The sequence below is a fragment of the Neofelis nebulosa genome, chromosome 3 (genome assembly GCF_028018385.1).
Source record: "Neofelis nebulosa isolate mNeoNeb1 chromosome 3, mNeoNeb1.pri, whole genome shotgun sequence".
Taxonomy (NCBI): Eukaryota; Metazoa; Chordata; class Mammalia; order Carnivora; family Felidae; genus Neofelis; species Neofelis nebulosa.
The window spans coordinates 105604196-105620899 of record NC_080784.1 but is presented as its reverse complement, the minus strand read 5'-3'; the positions used below and the strand labels follow the sequence as shown (position 1 = coordinate 105620899).

The following is a 16704-nucleotide window of genomic DNA, read 5'->3' as shown; positions in this document are numbered from 1 at the left end:
AAGAACATTTAAAATTACATGTGTGACTCATGTTAGATTTCTGTTGGACAGTCTACTCTATGGGCTCTAGGAGATGACCTATGTTAATCAGCATCCCAAATGATCCTTATGTTACTTTTTGAAAAACAGTAGACCACAATGGATATTTTAGTAATGCAGGCCTAGGAAGTTGAGACCCTGGACTAGATGGATGTGTAAGAGTTTGAATAAGAAGATCTATATCAGAGCAAGGTATTTGGAGGCAAGAATTGGGAATATAGATAAATCCAACAGGATAGTGTTGGTCAAATCTATGGAGATGTTAGGAAGAGCTGCCCAAACTCTGAGCCTATTCTATTTATTTAACACAATAACACTTAAGATTCTAGAAACTTTGGAGAGATTTATTTCCTATTAATTTTTTTTAACTTTTTAAAAAAAATATTTATTTTGGGGATGCCTGGGTGGTTCTGTCAGTTAGGTGTCCAACTTTGGCACAGGTCATGATCCCATGGCTTTGGATTCTCTGTCTCCCTCTCTCTCTGCTCTTCCCCTGCTCACATTCTGTCTCTGTCTCTCAAAAATGAATAAATGATAAAAATAGTTTTATAAAAAATTTTATTTATTTTGAGAGAGATGGCATAAGTGGGGGAGGGGAAGAGAGAGAGGGAGACAGAGAATCCAAAGCAGGCTCCACACTCAGTGTGAGCCAGATGTGGGGCTGGAACTCCAAAAACCGTGAGATCATGACCTGAGCAGAAACTAAGAGTCAGACACTTACCCCACTGAGCCACCCAAGAGTCCCCCTATTAATTTTTGAGTGTTTTGTTTGATATTGACCTATTTTATTTAAACCATCTTATCTTTACAGAATGTTTTTTAAAAACTTGCTTTTGGGAGGTGCCTGGGTGGCTCAGTTGGTTAAGTGTCTGACTCTTGATTTCAGCTCAAGTCATGATGTCACAGTTCATGAGATCCAGCCCTATGTAGGGCTCAGTTCCGACAGCAAGGAGACTACTTGTGATTCTCTCTCCCCCTCTCACTCTGCCTTTCCCCCACTCTCTGTCTAGTGCCCCCTCTCTTTCTCTGGTACACAGATGCTCCCTTTCTTTCTCTCAAAATAAATAAACTTAAAAAAAAGACCCTTATTTTCAGTTACTTGAGTTTAGTTTTATTTACAATTCAATGAAGTCTTTCTGATGTTTAGAGGAAAGCTATTTGGACAGTGAGAAGTATAAACATAACTTAAGATTTATTTCTGAAGAAAATTAAAGCAGAGAGCATAACCAAACACATGTTAATAAAAGAGATACCTATGAAAAAGTGTGTCATAAACAGGCCTATAGTCCATATTAGGCTGCTAAAACCAGAAATAAACATTTCTAAAGCTAGAATCAAATGGAACCTTAAACTGAAAGTAATGTAATGATTTAAACAATCTACTAGTTGAGGAAACTGAGGTCCTGAGTGGCTACATCGTTAGTCTAAGATTCAATATCTAGTTAGAAGATTTAGTGGTAGAATCTAGGGTTCTTAGTCTTTTTTAAAAATTTTATCAGTTTGAAGACATGCTAATTAATACTCTTGTTTTAAAGGTTATTTTTACAAAAATCAACTGATTTTAGGTTAAAGGTTTTTATTCAATAAGCTGTACACATAACTTGTCAAGAAAATGGCAATTACAATCCATAATGAATTTTATGTCAATACACATAGTTTCAGCTGCCACAAGATGGCACTGTTTGCATATGAAATAATACCTTTTAAAAATTCAGTGTAAATATGCTTCAATTTGTGCTTCTGTTCAAAGTAAAATAAAAGAAAAATATATTCAGTGGCTTCTAAGGTATTTGTATATGTGGAATACATCAGAATGAAGTGTTAAATCATAATATATTATAGAATTCATATCTTTCTTTTAAACATTTAATGTATCAGTGATAAATAGTAACCAGTAATAGTAATAAATCACTATTCATATTTACATTTAATTTGTATATTTTTATACATGGAAAAGAAAACATTTTAGATAGTTGAATCATTATTCTTACAGACTTATGAGCGTTTTCCTTCAAATCACTAGGTGTTATTTTATTCTCGAGGCCAATATCTTGACATAGAACAGTTTATTCTAAATCTGATAAAACAGTGAGAGATACTTATCTTTATGATAATATTAATAAGAAATTCATTTAATAAATTTTGGGGAAAACTGGGGCACCTGGGTGTCTCAGTTGGTTAAGCAGAGGACTTTGGCCCAGGTCGGTGAGTTTGAGCTCTGCATCAGACTCTGTGCTGACAGCTCAGAGCCTGGAGCCTTCTTGGGATTCTGTGTCTCTCTGTCTCTGCCCCTTCCCCAACTTGCGCTCTGTCTCTCTCTCTCTCAAAAATAAATAAACATTAAAAAAAATCTTTAAATTTTGAGAAAAAATTATTGTGTACATAGGTAATAATTATTAATTATGTCAGTTTGGAGAACTGGCTTTTTTTTTAAAAAAAGGATATTGTCATAAAGAGCCATTTTCGTCACATACTTTCCTCCTAAGGACCTTCTTTGATTGTTGGCTCATATATTCAAAAAGATAGCACAACAATTTGAATTATGACATTTTATCAATAAGCAATGGCTGAATAAAGTGAACATATATATCTCTATACTGGTGTAATTTATAATTTTTAATGATCCAGTTGTACATATAGAATATTATAATCTTATCTTTAGTAAAAGTTAGGAAAAAATATTACTGAAACATATTAATAATTCATAAGTTCTTGTAATGAAAATTATTAACAGTTTTTACCAGAAAGTATTACCATGTTTTGTTATGATTTTGTTTTGGTATTTTACTATAATTCTCTAATGATAATGGCATATAGTCACTTGGAAGTCTTTTCATGGCTCAATCATGATTAGGTAACAAAAGGTGTAATTTGAAAGGTAGGTGATAATCTTACTCATATTTAATCCCCAGAGACTGTTTGATAGAATATGTGTGTGTAATATATATATTAAGAATGGGTTCTGCAATCGTTTAGATTTGATAGCACAGTGTATTTTAAAATATAATTGAAATTCAAAACAACTTAGAACAATTTCAGATATAAAACTACCAACACAAAGCCTCTGTGAAGAATTAAAAAGCCATGGTTGCTATTAAATTAATAAAAATAGATTTAACTTCTTAAATGATTTTATAATTATATATTAAATTTGATTTAACATTTTATGCCTATTGTACATTTTTAGTTTGTTGTTTCTGAATATTCTGTATGTAGGGTTATTTGTGTTGTTGTCTAATATGTAAATAAAGATGAATTAGTTGTGCTAAATCTATCGACTGATAATTAGACCATGATGTTACTTAAGTAAATGGAAGATATTTTTTTGAAGAGTGCTATAGACAAAATAAAATAAACAGTAAGTTTGGATCTTTCTTAAATAGTTATGAATATCAATTTATAAAGTATTTATGGGAAGAAAAAGCTTTGTGAAAACATGAAAAATCACCTTACTTTAAATTTGGTTATATTTTTCTATTTAGATAAACTGGCTTTTTAAATTGGAACAGTTCTCTTATAACCTGACTTGTATCTTGTGTTTATAGCTCATTCAAAGAATATAGTAGTCAAGCCGTATTTATCAGGTTACAGATCAGTCATGCACATTAATTCTATTATTTCTGCTGGGATTTCCCACTTATAAATTGAATATGACAGTGTTTTTTATTCTTGAGTAAGGTGCATAATCTATTTAGCATCAACTGACAACAAAAAAGCTTCCTGAACTCTAGAGTTGCAGGTTTAGTTTTGGAGACCAAGTGGATTAAAAATCAAATGGTGTCTTTTTATTATTGCTTAGTCTCAGTATAGTTGTAAATAAAGGTGCTAACTTTTCACACTGAAATAGATGGCAATGATCTTTTTTAGTGTAGTCTTTTGGATGATCCAGAATGTACCTTTTTAAGCTTGTGTTACATTGATATCAAAATAAAAGGAAACTTGAAGTTTCATTTAATTTGTGTATCTCCAAGAATATTCTTGCAGTCCTAGTATGAGAAACAACAGACTAGCATTTAGATATTTTAAAATGTGTTCACAGAATTTTGTTATTCTTAAGTGAGGTGTGGTTATGAGTTTGTATAATTAAAGAATTATTAATAACATATGTTCCTTTTTATTTCTGGAATTTTACAGTAAGAGTTTTATTAAATTTGAGTTATCTTTAGTTTCCATTAGGTTAATAAGAAATTATAATATTTAACTCATAAAAGCAGCCAAATATACTGTTGTAATATGGTTGAACATCTTAAGGACTTACGAAGTTATGTGTTTCTATACCTAGGATGGCTGCCACTTTAGGAAAAAGATCAGGAGTGTGGGAAGGGCAGGAAGTTACCTAATGCCTCAAGTATATCTGAACTTGAAGCAAGGTTATTTGAAGGACTCTGGAAATGTGCATGTACCCTCCTTTTTCTCCAAGATCTTGTTGTTTATGGTGTATCCCATCAGTAACCGAAAAAGTGATGAATAATCATCAATATAAGTTTATTTATCTCTAAATTATAAACATTTTCTAAGCTATATTTATATTTTATGTATATAAGCATAATATATATATATATATATATATATATATATATATTTAAAACATACACAGGTGTTAGAAATTAAGAAAGATGAGATAAAGAAATGTTTCTTTTAAAAATGATTTTTGTAGGGTTTCTGGGTGGCTGAGTTGGTTAAGTGTCTGAATCTTGATTTTAGCTCAGGTCATGATCTCACAGTCATGAGATTGAGCCCCATGTTGGGCTTTTTGTTGAGCATGGAGACTGCTAAAGATTCAATCTCTCTCCCCCACTTAAACATGTGCACTCTCTCTCTCTTAAAAAAATAAAATTATTCTTGTTATATCACTAGAACATAAATTATTTTACTTTCACTAAATGTATTAATGACTTCAAATTTACGTGGTTAATACGCCTCATTATTTTTTTAAAATTTAGTTTAATTTTTTGTAAAGAATGATTTAAAAGTCTGATACTTAGGGGCACCTGGGTGGCTCAGTTGGTTGAGCATCTGACTTCACCTCAACTCATTATCTCATGGCTCATGAATTCGAGCCCTGCATCAGGCTCTCTGTGCTGACAGCACAGAGCCTGGAGCCTGCTTTGGATTCTATCTCCCTCTCTCTCTGTGCCTCCCTTGCTTGCTCTCTGTCTCTCTCTCAAAAATAAACAAACATTAAAACAATTAAAAAATAAATAATAGTCTGATACTTAGTTCGGCTTATTTTAATACTTGGGGTTTTGTTTGTTTGTTTTTGAGCTTGTTGTTTTTGGCTTTTTGACCATCAGAGCTAAAAAAGAATATATCACAAAAACATGAAGATGCAAATGGAAGAAGTTCATTGTTGACTTACTATTTATTTTAATTTGTCTGTATTTTTATAATTTTAATAAATGGGTCTAAACAAAGGTTTAAAGCAGTTTTGACCCATTTCTTAAAAATATGAAAACTCATTTCCCTATTAGTTTGGAACTAATTGAACTAATTGTTTCTATCTTTTAATAGCCTTCGGAACTAATTTGTAGTTTAGAAAAAATATAAATAGATTAGAAAAATTGGTTTCCAAGTTTTTCAATTGTATAGATTTTTTTTTTAAATTGATACAAACATGCTCTCTCAGCAGTGTGACTGTCTTTTGAAAAACATTTGCTTATTCATTTAAAACAGTCACTCTTTCTTCGAAAGAACATCCTGAGTGTTAATTTTCCTGAAATTGTTGTTAGCACAGTACTGAGTGCTACCCGCATAGGGAGGGCAATTAAATTTGAACTGGTTGGCCTTCATTTCCTCAAGATATACCCGTAGTGAGTGATCTGTGACTTTCTGATATGTAGACCGTGTGAAGGTAGTGGTGCCAATCCATTTGCTACATTTTACCACAGCTCATTTTCTTAGATTAAAAAGTCAATGTAAATAGAAGTTCTAACAGTTCTTCCTGCCCCCCAACGGATTGTTTTGTGCACATTTTCCACTGGAAATCATCAGTTAAAAGTATGTATGCAGAGGGATGCCTGGCTGGCTCCGTGAGTTAGGTGTCCAACTCTTAGTTTTGGCTCAGGTCATGATCTCACGGTTCATGAATTGAGCTGGTGGGCAGAGCCTTCTTGGGATTCTCTGTCTCCCTCTCTCTCTTTCTCTCCTGCGCTTATGCTCCTATCTCTCTCTTTCAAAATAAGTAAACATTAAAAAAAAAAAAAAAGAAAAAAAAAGTATGTGTGCATAAACCCTATTGGTTGAAGGATAAGGCACCCTGAATTGGGGATGATGGTGTTCCTGGCTTGCCCTCTCTCCCAGGTAAATATGGAATAAATGTAGCTTGGATGGCTGACTTGCTTGTGTGGAAATTTGAACTATCATTTTCCATGCTGGCTTCTGCCACACCAAATCTGTGAGGAAAATACATTATTTTCATTGGGAAGGGGTGCCCCAAACTTTTGAACACCATTCATTTTCCACTTAAACCTGCTGAAGGCACAGAATAAAAGCGCTCTAAGGAGTTTCAAAAAATTCTTATATGGTAAAAGTCCCCTTGGATCACATGAAAAAACTTTACTACTGGTAGCATAGAGGTGGAGAGTCTTGAAATTGTCTGAGGAAGCAGCAGTCTCCAACCAATCTACCATAAGCAGAGTTCACAGACAGGTGTGCAAGAAAAGGACGTCATCCTCTCATGTTCTAGAGAAACATTTTAAAGGCAGAATATCTGGACAATTTAAGAAGGATTATATAAGGACTTTTTTCCTCATCTGTAAACTGGAAGTAGCAATAATACTTGTTCCATAAAGTTTTTGGAAGATTACATGAGATAATATAACCAAAAATTTGGTTTGTGGTTAATATATTGTTATTGTTAAATTAGTGCTAATGATTATTATTATAATTATTTAGATAGCTTTCCCCCACTTTCCCAAGCACCTTTCTTGAGTCTGGTACCTGTTTGGTTTAGGATAACTAAAGAAGCCCTTAGTTAATGCAGCTTAAGGAAAAGGTGAGGACAGACCGACACTCTGTTGACATTAGGGCAAGCAAGAGATAATTATAATAGCTAACATTCATTGAGCACTTATTTTCTGCCAGGCACTGTAGCAGGATGTGAGTTCTGAAAGTGTAAAAGACCGGGCTATATTTTAGATAATCTACCTTGAGGTAATCCATAGTGGGTCCTTATGTTCTGACCCTCCCTCCATTCCTGATGTGAAACTCCTAGGATTCATCTAACAGTGGAATACAGTGTAACTGAATGGCTGGAAACCTAATGGATACTCAAGGTAGGAGGGAAGACTGTCAGTTTAAGATAAAGGTTGAAGCAAGGAGAAGAAGCCAAAAATGGAGGAAGAGAGACAAGAGGTAGGGCCCAGGGTAGAGCACTGGCTCTTCTGATTAAGAGTAGGCAGCCAAAATGGGTACCCTGACCAGGATTACAACGATAGAAGTAGTTTCATATTTTGTGCACTTTATATAAATGCTCTGGCCAAGGGACAGAATGGTAATTGAAATCCAGCCCACTGCTCAGCTTACCAACTCTGGATAGTCCTGACAAAAGAAAACAAGAAAATATCCAGTACTGTAAGAATGCAAAGAGATGACAAATCTGAGAGGCATTTTGAAAATGTGATCAGATGTGTTTGGTTGATCTCTGAAGAATAAAGTCTGGAATCTTAAAGGTCATAGAGGAAGTGTATACATGGAGATGATAACCAAGTTTGTGCAGTTGGATTAGTTTTCCTTCAAGTGAGTTTAGGTCAGGAAGAGAAAAGACTCCAGGAGGGATCTGGGAGTAGTGACTAATACAATGATACGTGGAGAAAGAAACAATGAAAGAAACTTGGAAGTGGAGAAGTAGGAGGCAAATCATGAGAGGAATGAATGCTGTAAAAACCTGGGATACCTATTTGAGTTAGGTGGAAAAAAAATACTATTTTGGTAGTCTAGTACACAAACCACAAATAATGACTGGGAAAACATCAGATTTTATACTTAGAAGATCTTTGTTGAACTAAGAGGAAGTAATTTGGGTCACATGGTAGGGGACAGAAGTCTTTCACCAGGAGTTTGGAAGGGATAAGGAGACAGCAGCAAAAGGTCTGTTGGTAAGGAAATTGGAGAGTGGGGAAATAATATGAGTGATTGCTGGGTGTGGGGAATTTTATTTTTAGGAATAAAATAAAGAGGACGGGAGAGCCAGAGAAATATAAAAATTGAAGTTGAAAGTTGGAAAGGTGTAACTGATAGAGCCAGACATTAGAGACCACAGAAAGCGATAGCATCAAGGGCCCAAATGGAGAATAAGCCCTAAAAGAGACACTTCCCTCTTTCAAAATCAAAATATTCAAGAAAGGAGAGGCAGAGTATAGGTAAATTCTTATTTTTCATGGAACATTAAGTGAAGTGAGAAATAGCCTTCAGTTTCTCAATGGATGAGGAGGCAAGATAGGGAAGTGGGGAAGAGCAAAGAGAAGCAGACAAGAAAAAAGGGTTGGAAAGATTTTTGGAGCAGCCATTATGGGGAATTGAAAGAGAAATCAACCAAGGAGAAATAACAGTACAAGCCTTGTTCCTTGATGGATGCTTTACTGAGTACTACTTACCTCATGATGTAGAGTTGTATGGAGACAACGGGGAAAAACACAGTCTTTTCCAGGCAAATCTAGTTGCAGAGCCAATACACTAAAATAGCTACAAATAAGGAGGTATAAGATAAATCAAGTGAATGTATGCAGTAAATAGAAAATGAATTCAAAGATAACTATGGGAATATTTCTTGAAGGACATAGAATTTGAAGAGTACTTGGAACTTCATCAGACAAAGACAGGTGATGGTAAGGCAAGGTTAAATGGAGAACATTAAGTCTGATGTGGGTCATAAAGAAAACGTAGGACAATAACGTTTTTGGATATAGACATCTAGGTAGACATTGGTTGTAGACATTACAGACACAGTACTTAATAGACCAAAAGTGTGTAAGCCCCAAACTAGCCCACTTTACCCAGGACGCAGTCTTCATGTACTTAAATCACATCTGGGTTCTAGGGAGTCTTGTGTGGCAGGCTGACAAGTTGAGGCTTTCCCCAGCAGACATGAGAAAGCCACTGGAAGTTTTTGAAGTTGGGAAAAATATAATTAAAGTCATGTTTTAGTAACATGATGGTAGCTGATGTGAAATACACATTGGAAAGCTATAGTAACAGTCTAGGCAAGAAGAACTCAAGACTGTTTTCTTCACTGTTTCAATTGCAGTGAGTACTCTAATTATCAGGAGAATCCCTGGGTTTGCCTCATTTTCTTAGATTCATCAGTCTCCCCTTTCTTTTCCCCTATTTTTGGTGACTTTGATTTCTGGTTCTTTAATTCCTCCAAACTTTCAGTCTTCTTCTTAGTTCCTACTCTTTCCTTTTGGCCTTGTTTAGTTTGTCTCCCACTGCTCTTTTTTGTGTGAGCCCTGCTAAGTTCTGACTTGATTCAAAGAGTAGGCCTGCACATTTCAGCTTTACCATGGAAGATTCCAATAAACTGATGTTATTCAGTTCCTGAGTCATTCCTGAGTCATTCAGTTCCTAATTTTACTGCCATATTCCATAGTATTTGCTAAGGTTTAATGGTTACTAATGTTTTACGTCATTTTATTATATAAATTCCGTAAAGTATTTCTGCCTTTTTTTTTTCTTGGTATTATAACTGACAGATGAGCATGTTAAACTTAGTGTGGTTGTATTTGTGAGTAGAAGGTAAGGATAGTAGTAGCTCTAGTAACCCTGCAGATTTCTTACCATTTTAGTAAGCTTCACTCAATTTTATTCAAATTGAAACTCTTTAAAGTCAGAATATCATATATATTAACTTGATCTTGATGCTCTCCTTAAAGTACTGAATATTGCTGTACTGTATTGGTTCCTATCTGGATACATTGTTTTTCTACTTAATAAATTACCAGTTTCTGCCTTCTCTTCCAGTGACTTAGTATCTAAAACATGGTGAGCATTTAAGTATATGAGGTGAAAATATATAAAAGGTGGAAAATGAATGGAAAGAAGTCTTGAGCCTGAAATATGGATGTATCTACACACACACAGTGTGTTGCCTATGCCGTTTGAATCCCTAATAATCTTCCTTTAAAGGCAGAATTATAGTAATTTTAAGTATCTCAAAATTATTTTCAAGTTACTTAAGGCTTTAGGAAAGTAGAAATTTTGAGTGATTAATGCTTGACGCAAATTATCCTGAAGGCAATAAGAAAGCATCAAGTACATAAGATTGACTTTTCAATTAAGGGATATTTTGGAAATGATTTAGCCCTGCACTTCTGCTTGGACACTTCTACTTGAAAACTTTTTTATTCAGTGAAAGAGGACAATCAAACTTAGTTTTATCTTGAGAGCTCAGGAAAGGTTAAAAAGTGGATAGAAAATGTCTTCATTGTGGAAAATGAATCCCCATTTTGAAATTCAACTGAAATAAGCGTTTTTTTAAATTTTGTATGGAAAATTTATCTGATTTCATGATTAACTTGGTTATTTGACTTATTTTGTAAACAAAGTATAGTGTTTCTTAAAGCCTATAAAAACCACTTTTTCCAACCATGAAAGATTGAGTGAAAACAAAGGGAGTGTACAAAAATGGGAGGAGGTCACAGATCTGTATCTGCATGGAGGAAGAGGGCAGTACTTTTGGGGAGTGCAATTTACATGAGCATCTGGGTCTTTTGTCATGTTTTGGATGGATGACCTGAGTCTGATATATTGGTGAATAGCATTAACAAAGGTCTGGTTGTCAAAGACTAGAAAGAAAAATGCAATTAGCCACAGCAATGAGGTGATGTCTGTGTTTGGGGGAAAAACCGACACCTAACTGGCAATAGAAAACACCGAAATGATAGCATCAGTAAAAGGCCAGATTTTGTGTGAGTGTGCGTGTGTGTGTGTGCTATATTGTATAATGATCTTAACTCAGTAGGATATGACCAAAATGACATTTTTTGGTAATGTTTGGTTTCTGTGGTGAAAGTGAATGTGTACCTGTTACTAAAGAAACGACACGGTAGACTCAATGAATTTTTAACTCATAACACACTAATTTCACCAACCTGATACTCACAATATTGTTTGTTTCTGTTTAAAGAAAATTAGAAATAAATAAAAGTGCACTGGAGTCCAAAAGAAGTTTGCTCTTTTTTGGGTCTAATTTTTTTTTCTTTATAAACCATGCCATCCATAGTAGAGAAGCATATCTAATCTCCCAATTAGGTCAGGCCCCAGGATAATCAATCTCTTTAACAGCAGATGCCTTGTTTTAGCAAATGAATGCTTGGTTTCAAAAGCAGTTTTGTGTTGAGAGAGGAGTGCAGTTGGCATGGGTGATTAGAACTCTTTTAAACCCTATAAAAAGCTTCTGTAGATTGTTTTATGCCCACACTTTGTGAACTGAAGTAAATGCTGTATATATCCATCTTAAAATGAACATGGTGGGGACTTTATACAGCCTGTGAGAACATCTACATGCATATAAATGGCATTATTTGAAGTCCAACATTTTTATGTCCATTTGGATTAAACTGTGATTTTGATAACATCTAAAACAAGTGAATGTTTTTAGTAAGTGCTCTTCATATTAATTAAATATGCTCCTTAATGACAATAATTTAATTATTAAGGTAGCATTTTTTAAGCTGAAAATACAATGGCAAGTTAACATGATTCTTATTTTATTGTTTACATTAGTCTGTAAAGGCCTTTCTTCATGTCTGATGCCTTTTCGGTTCATATACGTATCATGTGTAAATGAGCAATGTGCAAGACAACTTTGAAATCAAGAAGAAATCATTTAAATTTTTTTTTTTAACGTTTATTTATTTTTGAGACAGAGAGAGACAGAGCATGAACAGGGGAGGGGCAGAGAGAGAGGGAGACACAGAATCTGAAATAGGCTCCAGGCTCTGAGCAGTCAGCACAGAGCCCAATGCGGGGCTCGAATGCACGGACCGTGAGATCATGACCTGAGCCAAAGTTGGACGCTTAACCGACCAAGCCACCCAGGTGCCCCAAGAAGAAATCATTTAAAATTAAAGTTTATAAACTTTGTATTCAGTTAAAACTTTGTATTCAGTTAAAACTTTGTATTTGGTTAAAACTCAAAAAATTGAGTTTGTTTTGCTCAAAACAACTCATTTAATCTAAGATATATTGAAATACAATGATACTTTTTACTATGGTATAACGAAAAATCTCTTCAGTAAATTATTTCAGGTAGTTGTTCTTCAAAATCTGATTACTGGAACTCATCAGTAATGCCTGAACATGATACATAAAATAATTCAGAAGGCCACTTGAGTATTTATTTCCTTTTTTAGGAGCGCAGTCCTTGGGTTGAAACATTTGCCAGGTAGTTAAGAAAAAAGCATTCACCTGCACATTTTTGGATGTTATCATTTCAACTTTAGTGTATAATGGTCAGTTCTACCAGTTTTTCTCCTTCTTAGAAATTGTTTCAATCATGCTTAATCTGTGGAAAGTTAATATTTTCTATAGTGAAGGTGGATAAGACATCTGAGGAAAAATTAAAAGCAGATGGTCTTTAATTTAAGAAACATTTGATACTAATTACTTCCTACCTTTCACATGACTTAAATGTTGGTGAATGTATAGGGTTACATTACTTTTTTAAGTAAGATTTTAAAGCTAAATTTGGTAGATAAGGTAGAGATCCAGTGAGACAAGATTTTTAAAATAGAAGCATTCTTTTTTTTTTATATATGCATTCTTAATAAACCAAATACCAGAATAGTACTGTGACAATTCACTTGTGCTTATTCTAACTTGTAATAGCATTTAAATATGATTAGAATGGCTTCTGTATATTAAGATCCCTAAAGTTTTTTTTTTTTTTTAATGTTTATGTATTTTTGAGACAAAGCATGAGTGGGGGTGGGCCAGAGGAAGAGGGAGACACAGAATCTGAAACAGGCTCCAGGCTCTGAGCTGTCAGCACAGAACTTGATGCAGGGCTCGAACCCACGAACTGTAAGATCATGACCTGAGCCGAAGTTGGATGCTTAGCTGACTGAGCCACCCAGGCGCCCCTAATTGGAAAGTAGTTTAATGTCCAGATATGTTACTCAGCTACATTTGAGTTTTAAAACTTAATTTTATTATTGTAGCATTTAAGGCAGTTTACATTTGATTTAGTGGAATTAACACTTAACTTTATATGATAGCTTTCTTACTCAACCCCCCGTGATTTTCAGAATCCAGAGATTTCCAAGCTGAAATTTTTTATCATAGAACTCTTGTAGCTAAGTTTACACATGGATTATTTCTTCCTTAGACATACACACACATTCACATGCACACACAAACACTATAATACGAAAAACGTGTCTGAAAGAAAAGATACTAAAATGTTAACACTGTCTTTGGGTGATGGATAAATTCTTTTTTTTATGGAATTGGCTTACATTTTTAATGATTTTTTTTTATAATTTGGAAGAAATATAGCTATTTTCAGTTTCAAACAACATATACTTTACAATCTCAGCATAGGTAATGTGTAGTTTGACAATGATTTTTCCCTGTCCTCTGAAATCTCTGTAAAGGCAAATACCTGCAAGGACAAATCCTCTGTCCTTTCCTTGGCACTACTAATTTGGCCATGCTGTTGAAGTAAACCACTCACTGAAAGTTACAGTTTCATCCTAAACTGTGAGAAGTATGTTGTGTTTAAAGCATCCCAAGAATGATCCCAAATAACGAATAGTAACCATGTATTTATTCAGGATCTCAGCACAACTTTGTAGTCTCAAAAATTATTGAAGACTCTCAAAGGCCTTTTCTTTATATTACATCTATGGTTATTACATTAGATGTTAAATCTGAGAAATTAATTCATTTAAAAATAATGATGAATAACCATTATATATTAACATAAGTAATATAGTTTTTCCAATACAAAACAAGATCTGTTGAGGACAGCACAATTTTCTATTAAAAAAATTGTTTTTAATGTTTATTTTTGAGAGAGAGAGAGAGGCAGAGAGCAGGAGACACAGAATCAGAAGCAGACTCCATGCTGTGAGCTGTCAGCACAGGGCCCAATGCAGGGCTCAGACCCACAAACTGCGAGATCATGACCTGAGCTGACGTCAGATGCTTAACTGACTGAACCACCCAGGTGCCTCACAGTTTTCCATTTTTGTAAACGCCTTTTGTGTATGGCATAGCAGAAGACTGCTGGATTCTTTTATTTGCTTCTGCATTCAATTTGTTACAATGTGCTATTTTGGTTGAAGTATATGAAGAAAACTCAGCTTCCTACAAATGTATAGTTAGGAAAGGGAGGAACATTTTAATAACCTTTGCAGATAATTGTTGATATTCTTCTTTAATATTACACCAAATCTCAACAAGTAGTAGTCTGTTGAACATCACATGCAATGTGAAATCTGAAACTCCATCAACAAACTTTTAATATGTTTCTCAAGAAAGTTTCTAAAAGGAGTCTAACTTTGCTTTTAAGAAATAAATTATAATATTGCAATACTAAGAACACAATCTTCAGCACATTCTGAGGGTAATGGTATAATTTGCATCAAAGTTGTTTTCTGAGAAGTACTGCTCCAATTTCTGAACCTGATTTCTTAATTTTTAGGTAAATCAACTTTTAGTACTTTTACTGCATGCATGAGGTGTTAAAGCCTTTGCTTTTCAAATTTTGTGAGATAACTTTATGAATTAAACAGATAGGAACTTCATGGGAATATCAGTGTTTGATCAATGGTTGTTGTCATGGCACTCTACGTTCCTAGATTTCTGTCCTCACAGTAAGTATAAAAGAAAGTAATTTCCAGGGCACCTAGACAGCTGAGTCAGTCAAGCGTCTGACTTCGGCTCAGGTCATGATCTCACGGCTCGTGGGTTCCAGCCCTGCATTGGGCTCTGTGCTTACAACTCAGAGCCCAGATCCTGCTTCAGATTCTGTATCCCTCTCTGCCTGCCCCTCCCCTACTCTCTCTCTCAAAAATGAACAAACATAAAAAAAAAAAGTAAATTTCCAAGCAAAGCCTTTGCTTTAGCCCTAAGAACCAAAATATTGATTTCCAAATGAAAATATCTTTTTCAGTGGTAAATTTTTATGCAGAAATCAAAGCCAAAATACACATTTCCTTTTATGGCACTCGTATAATATGTCACATATTATTAAAAAATAATTTTGAATGTTCCCACACATTGCTTTCCATGATGTGTCTTTTCCTTGTAAACAGTGGTGCAAAATGTCTTAACAATGAATGAATTATAAAAATTCTTTAATATTGCTTTTCTTTCAAAATGGAGGTCTAGTTGTTTGCACTAGGAAATGTATATATGTTTTTATGTTCTTTTTTTTTTTTAATGATGAGAACAATGATGTCACTCTTTGCTTGCAAGCCCAATAGCAGTACCAGAGGATTCCTGCACATGTGGGTATCAAATATATTCAAGATCCCAGGAAACCATCCTTTATCTTTCTGACTCTCCCCAAATAGATAAGGTTCCCCTATTGTGCACACTCATTTCTACAGCCTTGGATTTCCATACATTGCACTCATTGCAGTTGGTAATTATTTATTTATACAGTCAAGTTGATTAATAGCCATTTCTTTTACTACAGTGTAAGATCTAAGAAGGAAGAGTTTGAGGCTTTTCTATTTTATGCCCAGGACCTTGCACAGTGTTGGCACCTGTTAAGAATTCTGTAACAGTTGCTGATTACATGACTAAATGAATGCTGTTGAACATTTGATGCACTTTAGATTCTCCAGAATATTTTCCTGCACCTTTTATATTTTGAGATTCTGCATCCTTCTTAATTGGGTTTTGTGACAAATCTTAGTTGTTTCTTTCTCATCTCTTTGACTCTTCCTTTCTTGTCTTCTTTCATGGCTTTTTCCCCCTTATGCATATATTTCATTATTTTATTAATTTTTAATGTTTTTATTTAAATTCCAGTCAGTTAACATACAGTGAATTGTTAGTTTCAGGTGCACGATACAGTGATCCCACACTTCCATACATCACCCAGTGCTCCTCACAGCAAGTGCATTCCTTAATCCCCAACACCTATTTCACCCATCCCCCACCCACCTCCCCTCTGGTAACCATCAGTTTGTTCTCTAGAGTTAAGAGTCTGTTTCTTGGTTTCCATGGCCTTTTGTTCTAATTTCTAGTTCCTTAAGGCCAGCAGGAAGTTGTGTCTTGTCTTTTACTATTTTTCTCTTTTTACACACTTTCTCTCAATTAGCCATAACCTCTGTGATTTCCATAGCTAAATTTCCAATCCCAGTCTCTCCCTTAGACTATGGTTCTGCATTTTCCAGGTATTCTCTGTACATTTCCAATCAGATGGCTATCTTTATGAAGCCCATAGGTCTATGGCATCTTCCAAACTGACCCCTTGTGCTTGCTCTTTATATCATGGAAGCACTGCTCTTCCAACTTTTGTTCTGCCTCCATCCTTGCTGTCACTGAGTCTTATCAGGTCTCTCACTCAGGATGCAGGTTTTCATCCCAATTACCATCACTCTAGCTCACACCTTGGCTGTTTTATGTCTGCTCTGTTGTGATGGCCTTTCCACTCCTTCCACAATCTGGTTTTCTTGTCTTCAATATATCATGCACACTAGTACAGGAGTA

At 34.7% G+C, this 16704-nt stretch overlaps 1 long non-coding RNA gene across 2 annotated transcripts in view; it reads left to right on the top strand.

Annotated features, from left to right (window-relative positions):
• LOC131507137 (uncharacterized) overlaps window positions 1–16704 on the top strand; it is a 51048-nt gene that overhangs the window by 2910 nt on the left and 31434 nt on the right. The gene's annotated exons all lie outside the window — the stretch shown is intronic.